The following is a 7,500-nucleotide window of genomic DNA, read 5'->3' as shown; positions in this document are numbered from 1 at the left end:
TGCAGAGAGAGAGAGAGAGAGAGAGAGAGAGAGAGAGAGAGAGAGAGAGAGAGAGAGAGAGAGAGAGAGAGAGAGTATACATAGACCAATCAAATATCTCACACATACATTACCATTTTTTTCATTTTCATCATTGAGCATTCCTCTATAAATAACACACACACACACACACACACACACACACACACACACACACACATACGAACTACACCAACAATAATCAGGAACAATACACGGCCGCCCTTACTCCCCTCGCCTCGCCTCCTCCCCCCAACCCTCCCGCGACACCTTACACTCCTGACACCTTGTGGGAAGCCATACACACACACACACACACACTTGCTCCTGTGATTAGAGTTGCTTTATGTGACGGGATTCAGTGCGCTGCTTTGCCTGTGTGTGTGTGTGTGTGTGTGTGTGTGTGTGTGTGTGTGTGTGTGTGTGTGTGTGTGTGTGTGTGTGTGTGTGTGTGTGTGTGTGTGTGTGTGTGTGTGTGTGTGTGTGTGTGTGTGTGTGCAGTAATGGTGTAGCCGATTTCGGGACAATAAGCAGGGAAATGGTTAACGATGAAGTTTCACGAGAGAGAGAGAGAGAGAGAGAGAGAGAGAGAGAGAGAGAGAGCAGGGATCGGACGTAATCACATACACAATAAATAATAACAATCATGAAATAACAATCAGACAATTCACAATAAATTCATCAAAAACACCAATTCTTTCATGGATTCTGGGGGGGTGGGGGAGAAATGTACAACTTTTCTTTAATACATAAAACATGAATAATCACGCTTACGTAGAATTAATAATGCAACAATAATCTTTCGGATGAACACGAGTAAAAAAAAAATGAATAAATAATAAGAGAGAGAGAGAGAGAGAGAGAGAGAGGGGGGGAAGAAGGAGAGGGGGAAGAGGACAAAGAAGGAAGTGGAGAAGGAACACCCACTAATGGTAAGGAGAGATTGAAGCATCCTTGGGCATATCTATTGATGAGATGGGAGTGATAGCTGTGAGGGCGGTACTAATTGGAGGAGGCGCTGCACCACCACCACCACCACCACCACCAGGAGGAGGAGGAGGACTAGAATAGGAAGCCTGGAAGAGGAAAAATAAGAGGATGAGGAAAAGGGACAAAAACAAAGAATATGATCAAAATAGAAAGACGAGGAGGAAGAGGAAGAGGAGAAGAGGACGAAAATGGAAACCACACAAGGAAGTATGTAGAAATAGAAATAAATGGAGAATGGGAAACAAAAACAAAGAACGGTGATCAAAACAGAAGGAGGAGGAGGAGGAGGAGGAGGAGGAGGAGGAGGAGGAGAAAGTATGCATGATAATTAAGCTGGAAGGTGTACAAGACGAATGACAACAAATATAAAGAAAATAACAATGCCATTTTTCGTTCTCTCTCTCTCTCTCTCTCTCTCTCTCTCTCTCTCTCTCTCTCTCTCTCTCTCTCTCTCTCTCTCTCTCTCTCTCTCTCTCTCTCTCTCCACCACCAGGTAAATGTGATGCGTGGATAAAGTTAGGTATATTAATAGATAGTGAAAGTTTGCTGGAAATATCGACAGGCATTATATAGGAGAGAGAGAGAGAGAGAGAGAGAGAGAGAGAGAGAGAGAGAGAGAGAGAGAGAGAGAGAGAGAGAGAGAGAGAGAGAGAGAGAGAGAGAGAGAGAGAGAGATGGTATGTTGGGAGTTCGTCATTTCTTTCCCTTCTTCCTCTTCCAACCCAGAAAAGCTTCCCCGTTTTGTTTTAGCATATATATATATATATATATATATATATATATATATATATATATATATATATATATATATATATATATATATATATATATATATATATATATTTTTTTTTTTATCTGTTTAATCGGGAATACTCTCAGCCTTCGTTCATAAGACTGGAGAAATAATTAATCGGCCCCTTGAATCCAGTAGACTGAAACACGTATTCTTTAGCATTTTGTTCTCTCATAACGTTTTCGAAACCTTTGAGATTATTAGTCGTGTTCTCGAGAAAATACGCGGAGACGCTTTGAAAATAGCAACTTGCAACTGCAGTGCCTTAATTCGGTATATTACAATAATTAGGATCTCTGCTTTCGAGTGATTCAGAATCCACAAAAAACTGTTCTAATATTTTAACTGCCAGAGCCAAATAAATCATTAATAACCATCTTTTAACTAATTTCTGAAGGCCTCAAGTGTGATATTTTTGTCGAGTACAATTGTGATTTCTACTTACGGCCAAGGAGGCAAAAAAAAAAAAACTTATTCTTAATTCCGTAGGCCAAATAAAGCATTAATCGCCTTCATTTACTTAATTTCCCATGACCTGCATTTTCATATCTGTGTAAAGTAGCATATTAATTATTCTGTTCTGTACTTACGACTGATTAAGAAACCGCACACTTATCCTAAACTCCTGAATTATCTTAAACTCCAAAAAACTAAAATCCTATCTAAACTTACCACACTACTAATGTAAATTCTGGTGCTTCCTAATGACAGACAAAAACGATAGCTGTTCCCCACATGATAAAAAACAATAACTGTGTCTGTTTCCCATTGACGAAAACAGTAAAAACAGCCGCCTTCATTTATTCCACTTCTGAAGACCTGCATTGTGTGATATCTGTGTGAACTAGAGGTATAATGACCATTCCGTTCTGTAGTTACGACTGATGAAGAAACCATACAAATATTTCTCTCCTAACCTTACCTTGTGTTTCCTAATAAAAAAATAAACAAATAAATAAATAAATAAATAATAAAAAACGACACAATAATGAAAACAATAAGCGTGTATGTCTCCAAATAAGAAAAATAAATAAAACAAATAAAAAAACAGTGAAAGCAGCGACATTCACGATAAAGGACAAATGCAACTCTCCCACAAGCAGTAAAGCCAACACACAGCAAACACTTCCAACCCCGCAGGGAAAACACACCCACGAAGGCAAGACCCACATTCCTGGCGACCACAACGCAGGGCAAGGAAGAGGCATGCACTCACCTTCCTCTCTCTCACGGCCGCGGCGACAGTGATGGAGGGCGCGATCGCATGCCAGGCCGTGATGGTGGTGGTGGTGGTGGATGGTGGATGGTGGTGGTGGTGGTGGTGATGGTGGTGGTACGCAGTGACGGTGATTCTGGTGGTAGGAAAGACAGATTAATGTAGACTGCAGTGAAAGGGTGAGTGAATAAATATACAAGATGATGAATGCAGTACAGTGACCACTTCTGAGAGAGAGAGAGAGAGAGAGAGAGAGAGAGAGAGAGAGAGAGAGAGAGAGAGAGAGAGAGAGAGAGAGAGAGAGATTAAATGACTTCCAACGTGAATAAGTGACAACCATATAATTTCACGACTAAAAAATATTGAATAAATGAATAAATGAATAAATAAACAAACAAATAAATAAATTGCAAGTATATTAAAAATTAAATCAAACTAAATTCTCTCTCTCTCTCTCTCTCTCTCTCTCTCTCTCTCTCTCTCTCTCTCTCTCTCTCTCTCTCTCTCTCTCTCTCTCTCTTCACTATCTTTAACCAGTTTCTCTCCTTTTCCTTCCTTTCTTTTCCTTCCTTCTATTCCCCTTTTCCTCCTTCTCCTCTTATTCCTTCCTTCCATCCTAACCTCGTTTTAATTTTCTATATCGTCATTTTCTATTCTGTTCGACTCTTGACCAGCAGGGGCACAGGAAACGCAGGTAACAGTGCAGGTGTTTATTCACAGAAGGTGTGAACAGAAGGCTGGAGGTAGGTGATCTCCCGGCGCCAGGCCGCGCACTTCCACTTAACACTTATGACTGAAGCCTAGCTCGTTCACTCATACACGTATTCATGCCTCACACAAGTCTCGCTCATTCACTCGTTCACACAACTAGCTAACAACCACACACCTCCCCCGAGACATAAGGAAGATTCCTTATCTTTGTTATGGCTACCGTAACACATGAAACAAAGTTACAATGATTGAAGTACAGAAAACACGGTACATATACACAAAACAAACACAGCGTACAATGAACACGTACGACTAATCGTAGGTGCTACGGTGCCACCGCACCTGCAGTCGTCTCGGCTCCCTACGCTGTCGGCTGCTTCGACGCTCTGGTTGCTCTCGGCCACGGTGTACCCCGTTACCCTGATGCTCCGGGCTGCCGGGATGGTGGTGTTCCTCGTGACCCTGATGCTGAAGCGCTGCACCGCCATGAGCGGTGTGCTGCTCGACAGGAAGGGGAGCAAGAGGTCTGTGTGGGCGTAGGTGTCTTCTATTACGCCACATCACGCGACCGCTGCCCATCTTGATGAGGTAGTCTCTCCTTCGCCCAACAGCCACGATGACACCCAGGCGATCCCAGAGGCCTGTCGTGTGATCTTGAACGTCGACGTGGCCACCGAGGTGCAGGAGAGGAAGAGTACGGGCGGACGCGTCGTGGCGAAGTTTCGCTTTCTTCCTCAGTCGCTCTGCCTTGGCGTCGCACTCATCAGCAGCGCGCTGCCACTGCTGAGCGTATGAGCGATGATGAGCCGGGACACAGGACCTCATAGGATGACCGAAGAGGACTTGTGCTGGTGATCGCCCTTCCGCCCTCGGAGTGTTGCGCAGTTCCAGCAACCCGCGAGCGAACGCATCCTCGTCCAGGTGTCCCTGCTGTGTGGTCGTGAGGATCAGCTTCTTCACGGACTTGACCGCTGCCTCGGCGTGACCATTGGAGCGTGGATAATGAGGTGAAGATACACGATGCTCCACCCCCCATCGAGCCAGGAAGCGCCGTACCGATGAAGAAGTGAACTGCGGTCCACCGTCAGTCCTCAGGAGAACAGGCACGCCCGTGTCGGCGAACACACAGCCTTACACCAGATGTCTTTTTTGGGACAGGCACGATGGGGTGGCACCATGCCGTAGGGTAGTCCACACTCTCGATGATTCCCTTGTTAAGCAGCTCTTCCAACTGGCTCTTAATTTCTTCACGCCAATTGTAAGGGATTGTACGAGATGCTGTTACGGCGAAGGGTCGAGCGTCGTCTGTCAACTCGATGGCCATGGATCCACCAGCCATTGCACGTAAACCTTCCTTTGCTTCGAAGACGCTGGGAAAGGCCTTGATCACAGCAGCAGCGTGCCCCGCACGCTGCTGTGGCGTTGGGTCGTAGGAATGAGGCCAGCTGATCACTTCTGTGGGCGTAGATAGAGGTGGCTGCGAGGCGGTCGGGTACTTGATGGAGCTGTTGCCGGTGTGCTGTTCTTCCCTGCGTAGCGGTCGGATTTGAGCCGGAAAATCTTCGGGGAGGATTCCGAGAGCGATGGAATCGTACCAGCTAAGCAGCGCCCCCTTCACCTCCTTCACCACGCTCACAACAGTCTCAGCTTCCCTGTCGCCCAGTTGCAAGTGCGACGAGAAAGTTCCTACACAGGTGAGGGGGTGATTACCGGCAGCATAAAGTCCATCACCATCAGCGGGCGCCAAGCTGGAGGGCGGGATTCCAAGGAGTGTTGCCGTGTCGAGGCCAATAACGGTCGTTTCGGCCCCAGAGTCAGGAGTCCACGTAATCTTGTCTCTTCCAGCGGGATGTGTGGCGGTAATGAGCACCTGGGGCGCAGGTCGTGCCGTCACCGTCTTTGTGTATACGCCTGATAAGAGCTGGTATACACTGGCACTGGCTCCCCGCCTCGGGCCTGCACCGCGATGAGGAGAGACAGTTGAGGAACTCCTCGAAGCTCCTCGTCGTTTCCTCACTGTCTGCTGACATACACTCGCAAAATGCCCTCTTTTCCCGCAGTTACGACACACTTTATCTATTGCCTGGCATCCCCTTTTGTCACTGCGACAATCTTTGCCACAACGATAACAGCCCGTGGGGCTTGAGCCCCGAAACTGCCCTTCCTGTAGTTCGAGACAGCGTTCACACCATGGCTCGAAGAGTGAGAGCCGCCCCTTAGTACTGCACTACACTGGTTAGCGCTCTCTGATGCTCTGCAAATATCTATGGCGTTTTCAAGGGTGAGTTTCTTGTTTTCCAGCATGCGTTTCAGAGCCACTTCGTCTCGTGTCCCAACGACAATTCTGTCACGCAGCTGATGGTTTATGCACTGGTCGCAAAAGTCACAGAAATTGGCGATTTCCTTTACAGCACATAAAAAGTCGTCAAAACCTTCTTGCGTTTCTTGCACGCGGGAGTAGAAGTCTCTTCTATCCATGATGATGTTGCGCTGGCTTCGCAGGTACTCACACATTGCATCGAGGATGGTTCTTAACTCCGCGTCTCTCGGTAAGCTTATCCCGTAGCGAAGTGTACGGGTCCACTCGTCGTCTAGGACAGCAGCGAGTGCCGCCCTCTGCTCAGCCAGGGAGAGACAGTCTATCCTGGCGAGGGTTACGTATCCTTCAAACTTATGGCGCCACGTGTCGAACTCACGTAAAGATGCTGACGCCGTTAAGTGAGGAATGATGGTGGCGGACGTCGGGAACCTCGCGCCCTGGGTAGACGTGCTGCGGGCTGTGGTTTCGCCTTCATTGCTCGCCGTGGTGCGACTGGGAGCTTGTGTCCCCACTCTCTCCAGCAGCTGGGTTAAACGCTCCTCGCGAGCCTGACTCTGCTCCGACTGTCGCGCTAGCAGAGCCTGATTCTGCTCCGACTGTCGCGCTAGCAGGGCAGCCAGCGCCTCCAACTGCTTTTCCATTCTGCGCCGTACCCACTGCAGCCTTGTCCTGATCCTACTCACTGCGCCATGTTCGACTCTTGACCAGCAGGGGCACAGGAAACGCAGGTAACAGTGCAGGTGTTTATTCACAGAAGGTGTGAACAGAAGGCTGGAGGTAGGTGATCTCCCGGCGCCAGGCCGCGCACTTCCACTTAACACTTATGACTGAAGCCTAGCTCGTTCACTCATACACGTATTCATGCCTCACACAAGTCTCGCTCATTCACTCGTTCACACAACTAGCTAACAACCACACATATTCTCCCCATTTATTTAACTTCCCCTCCTTCTCTCTCTCTCTCTCTCTCTCCTCTCCTACCTTTACTCTTATTCCTCTCCCTCGCCTTCTTGTCTCCTTCATCTCTTACCATCATCAAATTTCCTTATACCCTAACTTCCTTTCCTCTCCCTCTTCTTCCTCTCTCTATCCTCCTCTCCTTCCTTTCCTCTTATTCCTCTTCCTTGCCTCCTTGTCCTCTTCCTTGGTTTCGCTAATTGGCATTTGACACACACCTGCTTTGATCATGAAGGGAGGGTACTGGGAAGGGATGGGAGGGGAGGGGCGGGGCGGGACGTGAAGGCGAGGGGGAGGACGGAGAGTGGCGTGACATAACACAAAGGAACACAAAGGAAGAAAGAACTCAGCTGATGTGTTTGTTGGTTGGTATTGGGTAGTAAGTGGGAGAGAAAACGAGGGAAGGGAAGGGAAGGGAAGGGAAGGGAAAGGAAGGGAAAGGAAGACAATAGAATGCTTATGTAAATAAAAAAAAGTGAAGAAAGACAAGACAAA

At 47.4% G+C, this 7,500-nt stretch overlaps 1 long non-coding RNA gene across 1 annotated transcript in view; it reads right to left on the bottom strand.

Moving 5' to 3' along the window:
* The window catches only part of LOC135105447 (uncharacterized), a 61,101-nt gene that overhangs the window by 35,229 nt on the left and 18,372 nt on the right, over positions 1 to 7,500 (bottom strand). Inside the window, exon 3 of the long non-coding RNA XR_010270846.1 lies at positions 3,018 to 3,153. This is a non-coding gene — a long non-coding RNA (uncharacterized LOC135105447). The remainder of the gene's footprint in view (positions 1 to 3,017; positions 3,154 to 7,500) is intronic.

The sequence above is a fragment of the Scylla paramamosain genome, chromosome 12, assembly GCF_035594125.1.
Source record: "Scylla paramamosain isolate STU-SP2022 chromosome 12, ASM3559412v1, whole genome shotgun sequence".
Classification (NCBI taxonomy): domain Eukaryota; kingdom Metazoa; phylum Arthropoda; class Malacostraca; order Decapoda; family Portunidae; genus Scylla; species Scylla paramamosain.
The sequence above is the reverse complement of the archived record's forward strand: the minus strand, read 5'-3'. Positions and strand labels throughout refer to the sequence as shown.